We start from the raw sequence: 14411 nt of genomic DNA, 5'->3' as shown, positions 1-14411 counted from the left end.
TCCTTTTGGTCCTAAAAACGCTGCTCATCAATTAATCGATTAATTGATCGATAATGTTATAACTTTCAAGGGCCTTTCTGGGCCCGCCCCTTTCCCCCCTCCCCCTGAGCAGCAGCCATGTTGGTGGTGTTACTGCTGCAGCAGTGTGTGTCTATGTCTATGGAGATGGGACTGGTAATGAAATGAGTCATTACCAGTCCCATCTCCATGATATTTAGATCTAATTCCATCGCCAGTTCCATCCGCATGATTTGTAGATCTAATTATATGAGTCCCATCCCCATGATTTGTAGGTCTAATACCATCACCAGTCCCATCCTTATGATTCGTAGATCTAATTCTATCAGTCCTTTCTCAATTATGTGTAGGTATAATTCCATCGCCAGTTCCATCCACATGATTTGTAGATCTAATTCTATACAGTTCCATCCTCATGATTTGTAGATCTAATTCCATCGCCAGTCCCATCCTTATGATTTGTAGATCTAATTCTATCAGTCCCATGATCCCATCTCAATTATGTGAAGGTCAAATTCTATAGCCAGTTCCATCCCCATGATTTGTAAGTCTAATTCGATACAGTCCCATCTCCATATTCTTTAGATCTAATTCCCATGATTTGTAGATCTAATTCCCCACCAGTTCCATCCCCATAATGTGTAGGTCCAATTCCATCGCCAGTTTCGCCAGTTTCATCCGCATGATTTGTAGATCTAATTATATCAGATCCTTCCCAATGATTTGTAGATCTAATTCCACCGCCAGCTCTATCCTTATGATTTGTAGATCTAATTCTATTAGTCCCATCTCAATTATGTGTAGGTCTAACTCCATAGCAAGTTCCATCCGCATGATTTGTATATCTAATTCCATACGGTCACATCCCCATGATTTGTAGATCTAATTCCATCACCAGTTCCATCCCCATAATGTGTAGGTCCAATTCCATCGCCAGTTTTGCCAGTTTCATCCGCATGATTTGTAGATCTAATTATATCAGATCCTTCCCAATGATTTGTAGATCTAATTCCACCACCAGCTCTCTATCCTTATGATTTGTAGATCTAATTCTATTAGTCCCATCTCAATTATGTGTAGGTCTAACTCCATAGCAAGTTCCATCCGCATGATTTGTAGATCTAATTCCATACAGTCACATCCCCATGATTTGTAGATCTAATTCCATCACCAGTTCCATCCCCATAATGTGTAGGTCTAATTCCATCACCAGTTCCATCCGTATGATTTGTAGATCTAATTCTATCTGTCCCATCCCCATCATGTGTAGGTCTAATTCCATCACCAGTTCCATCTGCATGATTTGTAGATCTAATTCTATGAATCCCATCCCCATGATTTGTTGGTCTAATTCCATCACCAGTCCAATCCTTATGATTTGTAGATCTAATTCCATCACCAGTCCCATCCCTATCATTTGTATGCCTAATTCTATTGCTAGTTCCATCCACATGATTTGTAGATCTAATTCTATCAGTCCCATTGCAATTATGTGTAGGTCTAGTTCCATCGCCAGTTCCATCCTTATGATTTGTAGATCTAATTATATGAGTCCCATCCCCAGGATGTGTAGGTCTAATACCATCACTAGTCCCATCCTTTTGATTTGTAGGTCTAATTCCATCATCCTTATGATTTGTATATCTAATGGAATCAGTCCCTTCTCAATTATGTGTAGGTCTAATACCATTGCCATCTTATCCCCATGATTCATAGTTCTAATTTGATAGTCAGTACCATCTCCATGATTGTCCATGCCCATGATTCCATCCCCAGCCCTATAATTTGAAGATCTATTTCCATAGACAGTGCCATTTTATAGTGCACTGTAGGACTGATCTTATGAGATGAGGTTGAAAATTGGCGAAGTGCTCCTTTAACCTCCGCAGTTATCTCATTATGATACTTGGTGTACATCCGATCAAAGTAGTTCATGAGCAAATGTGGCAGAGTAAAGCAGAGTCATTAATCCAAGACCAGAACAGACTCAGCATAGGGGGGCCTGGATATTGGTGACTCATGTGGCGTACATGATGTCAGAGCCTTTTATGAAGTGATGTCACAATTAGTCAGTGTTTGCGCCGGTTCCTCCGGAACAGCCTGATGTCAACAATCAGCTCCGCATACGGAGATTCCGAAAGTTTCACACCGGTTCCGGAAAACCGCATATCGGGTAAGGGTCGAGGCCGGGCACTGCATTCTGCGCCGTGGCGGGGAATGCATGTGCCGAATCTGAAGCCGGTGGGACGAATGTTTCTCGAGATAAGTGGATTACATACATACATACATACTCACCTTTTGAATGCTATGAAAATGAGGATGAGTATCTCAACAGAATGGCATTTATCATGTCGTTCATTCAGGACAATCCTTCTACCTGTATCTATGCTGTTGGTGACATGAATGCAGATGTGTCTGATCCTAACTCCTTATTTGGGAAACATCTAATGCAATATTGTATGGATAACGGATTGATTTTATCTAGCAAGGTACTATTACCGGAAAGTAGCTACACTTATATCAGCGAAGCCTGGCACACAACCTCCTGGCTGGATCATTGCCTTTGTACTCAAGATGCTCATGGCTCTATAGAACATATGGAAATTGTGTATGATCTGGCTACCACCGATCACATACCACTCCGGGTAGTACTGAATACAGGCCATCTGCCAGTGTTGATTCCTGTGGATAACAGCTTAAGCTCAGGGAAAATAAACTGGTCTAAACTGACCAAGAGAGATCTAGAACAATATCTGAATCTCTCTGATGCCCTGCTGGGCAAAATTAAGGTACCAATAGATGCAATACTGTGTCGTGACATGAATTGCAGTAATGCACAGCATTGTAATGAATTGAATTCCCTGTATAAAGCAATTGTGGAGGCTCTCTGTAGTTCCAGCAAGCCACTCCATAAACACAGAGCAAAAGTATGTAATGCTAAGCCAGGGTGGAATGATCACGTACAAAAACTTCACTCTGAGGCTAGAAGTGCTTTTAGGTTGTGGGCGGAGTCTGGTAAGGTTAGACATGGCCCTCTGTTTGAGAATAAAAAGCAGACTAATGCCAATTTTAAATATGCCCTCTGGTATATTAAAAGAAATGAGAATATAATGAGGTCGGATTCACTGGCAAAGAAACTGCAAAAGAATAATGTAAATGACTTTTGGAAAGAAATTAAAATGATAAATAATTGCAAAACATCCCTTCCATCAAATATAGACGGTGTAAGTGGGTCGGATGAAATTTCACAGTTGTGGCAGAAACAGTATTCTGATCTGTTCAACTGTGTAAAAAGTAATCTGTTTGTAGTTCAAAATGTAGATTTTAATGATGAGGTGATTGTTACCCCTGCTGAAGTACATGAAGCTCTGTTGAAGCTAGGGGATAACAAGGCCTGTGGTCTGGACAATATCACAGCAGAACATCTTAAACTTGCCAGTAAGAAACTGTGTCCTTTGGTTGCTATGGGTTTTACAGGATGTTTTATACATGGGTTTTTACCTGAGTCTATGCTCACTGTTCTATTAGTGCCGGTCATTAAAGATAAAGTGGGAAAGCTCAACAGCTCAGATAATTATAGGCCAATTGCATTGGCCAGTGTTTTGTCCAAAGTGTTGGAGTCAATTGTACTGAGCAGACTTGAGAGGTTGATTTTGTCTGCTGATAACCAATTTGGATTTAAAAGGAAACATGGCACTGATTTGTGTATTTTTGCTCTCAAAGAGATTCTAGAAAAATACAGTAGACAGAACTCTACTATGTTTGTATCGTTTATAGATGCTTCTCGGGCGTTTGATCGCATTAATCACGAGAAGTTGTTTTTGAAATTGACACAAAGAGGGGTCCCTAGTTACTTAGTCAGAATTTTGGTGTTCTGGTATGCTCACCAGACGATGAGTGTAAAATGGGGGAAGTCAATCTCTCCTTCCTTTTATGTAACTAATGGAGTCCGTCAAGGAGGAATTCTGTCCCCTTTTCTTTTTAATGTTTATATGAATGATCTATCACTGATGTTAAATGCATGTAGAACTGGGTGTAGGATTGGTGACTCACTAATTAATCACCTGATGTATGCAGATGATTTGGTCATATTTAGTCCTTACAGTGCGGGACTCCAACAGCTTCTGAGTGTATGTTCACAGTATGGCCTTGATTTTGATATTAAATACAATGCTAAAAAGAGTAAAATCATGATTATCAGAAGTAGGGAAGACAGACAATCTACCTTCCCTGACTTCAATCTAGCTGGCTCTACCCTAAATGTATGTAGCGAGATTACTTATCTGGGTCATATTATCTCCAATGACCTGTCAGATGACAAGGACATCTATAGACAGCGGCGGAAGCTGTATGCCCAAGCCAACATTGTCAAGTCCCCACAGATTTCAGTTCCAAATGACGTCAAGGACAACTCAAGATTTCAACTTAATCAACTTTTTTATTTTCCAACTTTCTCTATTGTTTGTTGGCTTCTTTGTTGATTAGTTGGTTTCAATCATCAGGTTGAAAACCTTCAAAACACAGAAGAAAGAGATAAAGATTAACAACATTGTTTTTTCAACATTTAAATAAATCAACCATTTAAGCCCTTTAAATATAGAAAGATCTAAAGAAACTATAGCTGATCCAAGCTTGTAGATCAGCCCTAAACTTAACCTTTTAAACTTTAAACATGCAATTCTAATGAATTTTCCACATTTTAGTCGTTTTTAAATCATTTAACATTTTAACTCTGACAATCTTACTTTAACTTTTTAAGCAAATAATTATGGGCATTTACAAATAAAGTTCTTTAAACAACAATTCGATGAAATGTGTTGTGCTGCAATGCAATGTGCCTCTCTAGGCCAAATAAACTTTAACAGTTAACATAAACATATTAAGCAGCATTTTAAAACACATTCAAGTAAATAAAACATCTACCGACCATTGGTGTCTTTGGACCGAACTCAGTTGAGTGGAACTTGGATGTTCTTGGTTCTGGAGCTTCTTCTCTCTGTTGTTTGTTTTTTCAAATGACTGAGCACCTCCACTCCTTTTCAGGTGCTCCCAATCAGCCAACGAGCAGCCATCTTGCTGCTGCACTCTGGGATTTGTAGTTCTTTTAATGTTGTAGTTGTATTGAATTGGCAATGAAGCTCTATTTCTCAGTTTTATCATGACAAACATGCTGTGTCGCAAATTTAGCATGTGCTCTGTACCTGTGAAGATATCTCTGTTTAGATCCTTTTGTACACCACTGTATACTGCCCAGCTTTGGTGTCGCTACAGACAAGGCAGCATCAGACGTCTCACAGTGGCCTATAATGACTGTATGAGGCTGCTGTTAAGAGCTCCGAGAAGCTCCAGTGCGAGCCAGATGTTTGTCAGTGTGGGGGTTCCCACCTGCTCTGCTGTACTACGCAACCTTATGTACAGGTTTATGTGTAGGGCATCTGAGTCAGTTAATGACATCATTGCTGTTATAACGGACCCTACACGCAGTGCTGTCAGGTTCTCATCAAGACTGTGGAACCATTGGCGCACATGTCTGTATGTCAGAAACTGATTTTTTAGGCTTGGTGCTCTGTGCTTTTATTTTGAATTTTTTATTACTTGTTTTTTGTATTGTTGTATTACTTGTTCTTGTATTGTTTTATTGTAGTGTGACTGATATGGATCTTCCTGGGTCTGAAATAAAGATTGAATTGTTTAATAATTGTCACAGAGATTTGTCACATTTATTGTAAGCAGATGAATTATGTGGATGGAACTATATAGAATTAGATCTACAAATCATGCGGATAGAACTGGCGATGGAATTAGTCCTAAACATAATTGAGATGGGACTGATAGAATTAGATCTACAAATCATAAGGATGGGACTGGCGATGGTATTAGACCTACAAATCATGGGGATGGGACTCATAGAATTAGATCTACAAATCATGCGGATGAAACTGGCGATAGAACTGGACCTACACATTATGGGATGGGACTGGTGATGGAATTAGATCTACAAATCATGACGATGGAACTATATAGAATTAGATCTACAAATCATGCGGATAGAACTGGCGATGGAATTAGTCCTAAACATAATTGAGATGGGACTGATAGAATTAGATCTACAAATCTTAAGGATGAGACTGGTGATGATATTAGACCTACAAATCATGGGGATGGGACTCATAGAATTAGATCTACAAATCATACAGATGGAACTGGCGAAACTGCCGATGGAATTGGACCAACACATTATGGGGATGGGACAGATAGAATTAGATCTACACATCATGCGGATGAAACTGGCGATGGAATTGGACCTACACATTATGGGGATGGAACTGGTGATGGAATTAGATCTACAAATTATGGGGATGTGACCTTATGGAATTAGATCTACAAATCATGCGGATGGAACTTGCTATGGAGTTAGACCTACACATAATTGAGATGGGACTAATAGAATTAGATCTACAAATCATAAAGATAGAGCTGGCGGTGGAATTAGATCTACAAATCATTGGGAAGGATCTGATATAATTAGATCTACAAATCATGCGGATGAAACTGGCGATGGAATTGGACCTACACATTATGGGGATGGAACTGGTGGGGAATTAGATCTACAAATCATGGGAATTAGATCTAAAGAATATGGAGATGGGACTGTATCGAATTAGACTTACAAATCATGGGGATGGAACTGGCTATAGAATTTGACCTTCACATAATTGAGATGGGACTGATAGAATTAGATCTACAAATCATAAGGATGGGACTGGCGATGGAATTAGATCTACAAATCATGAGGATGGAACTGTATAGAATTAGATCTACAAATCATGTGGATGGAACTGACGATGGAATTATACCTACACATAATTGAGAAAGGACTGATAGAATTAGATCTACGAATCATAAGGATGGGACTGGTGATGGTATTAGACCTACAAATCATGGGGATGGGACTCATATAATTAGATCTACAAATCATGCGGATGGAACTGGCGATGGAATTAGATCTAAATATCATGGAGATGGGACTGGTAATGACTAATTTCATTACCAGTCCCATCTCCATAGACATAGACACACACTGCTGCAGCAGTAACACCACCAACATGGCTGCTGCTCAGGGGGAGGGGGAAAGGGAGGGGCCCAGAAAGGCCCTTATTGATGAATCAATAGGCTCTATGCATATACGCCATTTTGTTCTACTTCCGGGTGTCTTTCGACTTCCTTCACAGGTGTTACTGATGATACTAATTAAGGCTCTGTTTGATTTATTGCACAGTGGTTCTTTAATTTCAAACAAATGGAATCAACAAATGGAATCAAATGGACCCTTGCAGGTCCATTTGCTTCCATTTGTACACTCTCAGAGTTACACACCTGTATGGGGACATTTGGAACCCACTCAAGAACACTTTGAAACCCACTGGTGTAGCAGAGTGTTTCCAGTGAGCCAACATGCACAATATCAGCACCTGGACTCTGTTTGACCAGAATGGAACAGATCCTTCATTAGTATCATCGGTAACACCTGTGAAGGAAGTCGAAAGACACCCGGAAGTACACTGTAAAAACAATTACACAAGAACTACTTAATTAAATTATGGCAACTATTTACACTCAATTTCATTGAGTAAATATTATTGGCTTGAAATTAAGTAAATCTAACTCATATTATATAATTTGATGTAATGCATTTAGTATGGGTAACTTAAATTGAAACTTAACTAAATTAAGTAAAACTTAAGTAAAAATATTGAGTTCATACTAGTCAAAAATAATAAGTTAACCTAGTTTTGTGTAAATAGTACTCATACATTTTAAGTTGGTTCAACATAATAATATTGAGTAGATTCAAAATGAAACTAAAATTGCCGGTGCTAAGAATGGAACGATACAGATAAGATTAGCATGGTCTGGAGAATGACCATGCTAATATTATATGATATTAACATAGGGAGAGTTTGGTTTCAGGTTTTCTTCCCAGAGGATTTGTTCCAAGTTTTACAATACCAACATACAGATGCATAATTAAAATAGATATGCAACAACGTTATTATTGTATAATCAGAACATTTTAAAGAAGACCACCATAATAATCTCAATATTACCATGAATTCTTCTCCTTCAGACTACCAAGGTGATGGAGCTCAACCTTAAGCTAGCAGCATAGCGGTTAGGGTTAGGGTTTTAAGCTCAAATACTGACAAATAAAATTCTGACATGACAGTCAGCTTGCCAAGGCAGACACATAGGTATGATACATTTAGCATTTTTAGCTCCCGAAAGCTTAAAAATGTCCCTGAAAACCTAGACAAATGCTTTTCCCAGCATGCTTTGCATAACATGTGACCAACTTATTTGACCAATCAAGGGAAAGGGCTGGAGTCACTACTCAGATCTGTAAAAAGTACTTAATAAAATTGAGTTGGATTTAAACAATATTCTCAGAATGATTTCACCCTTAAAAACTACTCAATAAAATTGAGTTACATTCAAGTATCATTCTCAGAATCATTATATTTTATTTAAATAGAATGAGTGGATTCCAATTAGAGATATTTTTATTTAATCTTAACTCAAATAATAGCCACAAAATCAAGGACGCAATTATATTGAGTATATTTCACTTCATATATTGTTTAAATACTACTCGGCAAAAGAGTCCTTTTTTACAGTGTAGAACAAAATTGCGTATATGCATAGAGCCTATTGTTGGTTTAAAAATACATTAAAACAAACAAACTGAAACAAGAAACAAATCGATCAATTAAACCCATAATGAAACATAACCCCTCAACTTAAATATTGCCATAGAACTTAAACGTTGAGATTTAAAACAAAGAAACAAACCTTGTCATCGATATGCTGAAAACAAATCAATATACATCCATCTTCACGGAAGTGTAATGTGCTCTGAGCTGCTAGTAATGAGCTTTCCACTGCCACATTATCGTATATGGAAAAGGACGGAATTTGTAGCATTCAACCTCCGGAACACAATACTCTTTAAAATAAATATTAGTGACTGTAGAAAATAGAATTAAAGAGATACTCATATGTCTGCGTCAGCGACACACCTTATTGAGAAAGGACGCACTCATGTCAGCGTCGCGGGGTACCTGGGATGCATGCACTATGTTTGCCAACAGGTTCCATGTTGTTAAGTATTCGCAGAAAAAAGAAACACGGACACCACCATTGGTCATGGCCTTATGATACTTTATCCTAAGTTACAAAATGTTTTATCCGTGTTGAAATCATTTTAGGAACATGATTTGAAAAATATATATTCTGTGTTGCGTGGATCCTTGTACTGGAGCATTCAAGAGACTCCCATGGGTCTTGTTGAAAAGGAAAAAATTGCATAGATTTTATGTCTTGTAAACACATTTTATATGTTTACATAATATGTATTTTTTTTATTGTAGTTTATTTTGCTAGTTTTAATAATCTTCCTTTTTCTTTTATACAGCATCTTCTGCTTCTACATTTCCCTGTGTTGCAACCCTCCCTGCCACAGCCTGTGTACAGCCTACCTCCCCTGCCTCTGAGTCTACTTCAGAGTCTGATGAGCCAACTGCTGCAGTTAAGCTGCCATCTTCAGCACCTCCATCCTCTAAAAAGCGTCCCTTTCTGAGGAAGTGGCTCACCACATTCACATGGCTGCGCTTCTCGCAAGACAATTTCATGTACTGTAAAACATGTACAAAATGCAACGAAAACTCCTCTCTGCACAAATTAAAACGATGCACCAACTTCCAGTACGCCACCCTCACTCGCCATGTTGCTACCAAGCAACATCAGTCCTGCCTCAAAGTTCGTTCTCTGCTAAAAGACTTGGAACAAAGTCAAGTGAAGGTGAACAGCCAGCAAGACAAGGCAGCACTGGTACTGTTTAAAACCACTCACTGGATGGCCCGGGAGGGTGTTGCCCTTTCCAAGTTGGAGTCGTTAAGTAGCTTTATGGCAGAGGTTGGTGTCTCAGATCTTTCACATCTACAGCAAAAGGATAAAACCACTCACTGGATGGCCAAGGAAGGTGTCCCCCTTTCCAAGCTTGGGTCGTTAAGTAGCTTTATGACAGAGGTCGGCGTCCCAGAGCTTGCACATCTACAGCAAAAGCTTCTTTCATACAGTTCACGATACATGTCCGCAGAAATGCTGTCAAGTATGACAGCCACTTTGGATGTTGCCCTAAAAAAGAAATTGGAGGAATCTCCATTTGTGACCGTACTCACAGCTGAGTCTACAGACGTCACAAACCATAAACGGCTTGTTGTGTATGTCCAGATCCTTGATGCTGGCACATTTGAACCGAGCACTCATTTTGTTGACAACAAGGAGTGTAGGGATGCAACAGGTGTGGGCATTGCAAAGGCCATCGAAGAAGTGCTGTCAGAGCTGGATATCCCATTAACCAAGGTGATGAGCATGGGATCGGATGGAGCAGCCGTCATGACGGGAATGAATAAAGGCTGCACAGGAATACTGCTTCGGGCAAACCCACACATGGTTAATGTGCACTGTGCCGCCCATTCCCTGGCCTTGTGTACATCTCAGGCAGCAGAGGCAATAGCAGATCTCAAGGAGCATCAGCAGATTCTGACTGATCTCTTCTACTACTTGTGCGGCCATCCCAAAATAGACGTCAGAATCCAAGACATACAGCTACTGCTGGAAGACCCTGTGTTTGCACTCAAAGAGCTGAATTCCGTCCGATGGCTGTTGTACTTCAAGGCTCTGCAAAGTGTGCACAGGACTATTGACGGTTTGCTGTCCTATTTCACAGACGTGTCCCAGGATTTCAGCAAATATTGGAAGGCAAATTTCTTGAAGAAGAAGGTGAGTACCGTCAAATTCATCAGCATTACCGCTCTGATGATGGATGCAATGGCCCCTGTCACCATCTTATCCCAGTTCCTGCAAACTGAGAATTTTGATGTTGCTTTGGTTAAAGTGAAGCTGGACCTAGCAATCCAAGATCTAAAAAAGATCAAAGAGATGAAATCCCCCAACCTGATGACATTAGCCAGCAACATCCTGGACAACATGTACAAGGGTGAGTACCAAATCACTAGGGGCACGTTCAATCTGGAGCAGCTGTGCGTCAAATTCATTGACAACATGATTAGCAACATGCACTCCAGATTTCCAAACACCTCTCTGTTGTCTGCATTTGGTGTGCTGAGTCTCCGCCCAGTAGCCTCCATGAGTGAGGAGGAGTTGAATGTCTTTGGGGAGGAGGAGCTGGAAAGGCTTATTGCTCACTATGGGTGCGAGCAAACCCATAGATGGAAGGAGGACGGGGAGGACCGCCAGACAACTTCTAAGCCCCTCATTGATGCAGCGAAAACACGACAGGAGTGGGCAGCGGTGAAGAAAGTAGTGAAAGCACAGCACTACCCCAAAGACAGCGTGTGGAGGCTTTGGTCATCGGTGACTAAGTACCACAAGGAGGATTTCCCCAACCTCACTGTCCTTGCTCAGCTGGCCACTACCCTGGCTGTGCACACAGCGGGCTGCGAACGATGGTTCTCCAAACAGAACCTCATCCTCGCCCCTCACAGGCACAGGCTGACATTGGAGCACCAGGTGCAGCTCCTAAAGGTCAACCTGGGTCCCACACGGCCAGAGTTCCCCTTTGAAGAGGCACTTGGACACTGGAAACGGGCCAAGGGGAGGAGGCTGTACACAATGAAGTACATGAAGTTCCGACGAAGCAATCTGATTGGTTGAAATAGCTCTCTATCCGTGTAAATAACGAGCACTACCACACGGGTCTAATCAAACAAAGATATCAGCTGTGCTGGTCACAAGAGTTGCAGCTCTCCCCACACTATGCTAGCTGCTAGCCTAGCAGTTTTCATGTGAAGTTAAGGGACATAATAGCTAAATCTGGCATTAGAAAATTACAAATTCCTATCGAATATCTTAATTACAATGAAATGAAGTTGACTTGTTTTTTTAAGGGTAACAGGTGTATAATTGCAATATTACACTTGAGGTTGTGGGTCAAGTGATTAGGTGGCCGCCCCCCAGCGCCCCTTCCTGCGAGTTCAATGCATTTTAATTCGCTAAGTGTTTCCATACTCCATTCGTGCATTTGTTTTTTTCGATAAAGCCCCCCCAAAAAAGTTTTCATTTTTCAGTTTTCAATCCAGACTGATGGATTCCCAAATGCAACTCTTTATTTTATTTTGTAGTAAATATTGTGACAAGATGTTTGAGTCAAGTGACTTGAGTCAAGTGACTTGACAATACACCAGTGTATCCACACTGGAGGAAAAACCTTTCCACTGTAAACTTTCAATCAGTCAAGTTGCCTGAAGAGACAAACATTCCATTGTAAGCATTGTGACAACAGTTTCAGTCAGCCATACAACCTGAATAAACACTGTGTTCACACTGGAGAACAATCTGTCAACTGTAAACATTGTGACAAAAGTTGCAGTCGGTCAGATCAGTGTTTCTATGCCGCGGACCTTTGGTGTTCCGTGTGAGATGCTTTGGTGTTCCCTTATATTCGAACTAATGTAATTATGCAAACCACCCACTGCCGCACCCCCCAAAAACAATAGATAAGTGGCCTGCCGCCCGTCACGCATCGTTTGCCGCTCATCGTCCACCACGGCGCACACCCATCACCACCGAGTCCACTCAGTGAATAGACCCTTATGTCTGTCGTCTTCATGGGGCCTTCACCTGCACTCGCCTGGCAGGTACAGTGTAAAAAGGGCACAGGGCTTAGTGCTACAAAGCACCACCAGCCTCCTGCGTCTGTTTTATTTTTTTATTTTTATAAAGGACGCGTTAAACCAAGCATCATGGCGTCCCACAGCGGCGTGACATTCCCGCAAAACATTCCCGCAAAACATCTATCCGCTTTTCCTCAGTGTCTGCCGCTGTTAGTACAAGAGCTGCTCGGGCTACATCTTGTACCTACAGCACCACGAGCCGCACACCGGAGTGAAACTCAGATGTGCGACACGTTGTTTTCAGATAGTTATTTTAGGTTTGACATATAAATTGTCAGGCTAAATAGCCCTTTTTTCAGTGAACTTTAATTCAGTTTATTTCAGTTTGGCCTGGAGATTGCCGGTAGGCTAGTTCTACCTTTTCGTTTAGTACTCTTTTTTTTTTTTTTTTTTTTTTATCAGCTTCACCGTCCCTATAGACGGGTTTCTGGTCCACGTTACACGCGCGCACAGGGTCCGTACCAAAATTAGCCAATGAAACCAACGCTCCCCAAAACAACAGGTTTAGGGATTGGACGGAATTGATTACATGATACAGTCAGCTGTGCATTTAGTCTCCAAGTTTGTAAACAAGAAACCCGTCTATAGGGGTGGCTTTTTCTTTTAGAACCTGACAACATTTAGTTTTATATATAGGCTATAACATTGAACTTTTTTTTTTAACCCAGATGTATTTTAAATTGTTTTGGTGTTAATCATTTATACTATAGAAATAATGTGACATTACATCATTGAAAATAACAGCTGAAAACCTCCCAAGATGGCATCACCTGTCTATTGAAGTCCATTGAACGGTTCCTAAAGCTATAAATGATAAAACCATATCAATTGTATAAGGTAGAACTGTTTTTCTAGAATTCAAAATGTGTTATAAAGTATTATTTGAGTGTGGATTGAATGTGAGTGAAAAATTGCCTGTTGTGTCTGGACCATATAGTCAGGACCATTATAGGCAGCAGCCGTTCACAACTGGTAAAATCAAACATTGCCCAGCCCAGCCCTCCCCTCCCCTGACCCTTCTTTGTGTTTACCTACCGTATGTTTTTTTTTTTTTTTTTTTTTTCTTTTTTTAAATGTTTTCCACTTTTTTTCCTGACTATATCTACTGCATAGTACCGTGTTCTATCCGTCTGTCATTCAATGTTATATGAGATACTTTAACGGTTTCCTATGGAAATAAGCATAGTCTTTTCTAGGATCTCCTTTTAGTAGACCTTGTACCAGTGAACTGTACCGTCATGAAACTGTACCTTTTCCCTATGCAAACATCTAATAAAGTCTTCAATCAATCACAAAAAGGATGAGAGGGGGGGGTTGCTAACTTGTGAAGTATTAGAGATACATGATGGCAGATGCCTGCAAAGGATAACTGTTGTGAAAGCCTAGTTTACCCTGTACATACAGTATGTCAGTCTCATATTCACTCACTGTGAAGTCTTTTTGACGTTTTCACAATAAGAACCCCCAAATGTATATTTTTGTAACAAAAGCGAATGGACAAACACAACATATGTGTATTTCTTTAAAAACAAAAGCGAAACTATGTAAAGGTAGTCTCGCGTGGCCAGACTGTTGCCTCCGCGATTTGGTCAAATGCTCCCAGCATACAGTCTGGCAAACCGGAATAGAAATGATGAG

Source organism: Nannobrachium achirus (genome assembly GCF_963921795.1).
Source record: "Nannobrachium achirus genome assembly, chromosome: 9".
In the NCBI taxonomy this organism is placed as follows: Eukaryota; Metazoa; Chordata; class Actinopteri; order Myctophiformes; family Myctophidae; genus Nannobrachium; species Nannobrachium achirus.
Note: the sequence above shows the minus strand (reverse complement) of the source record.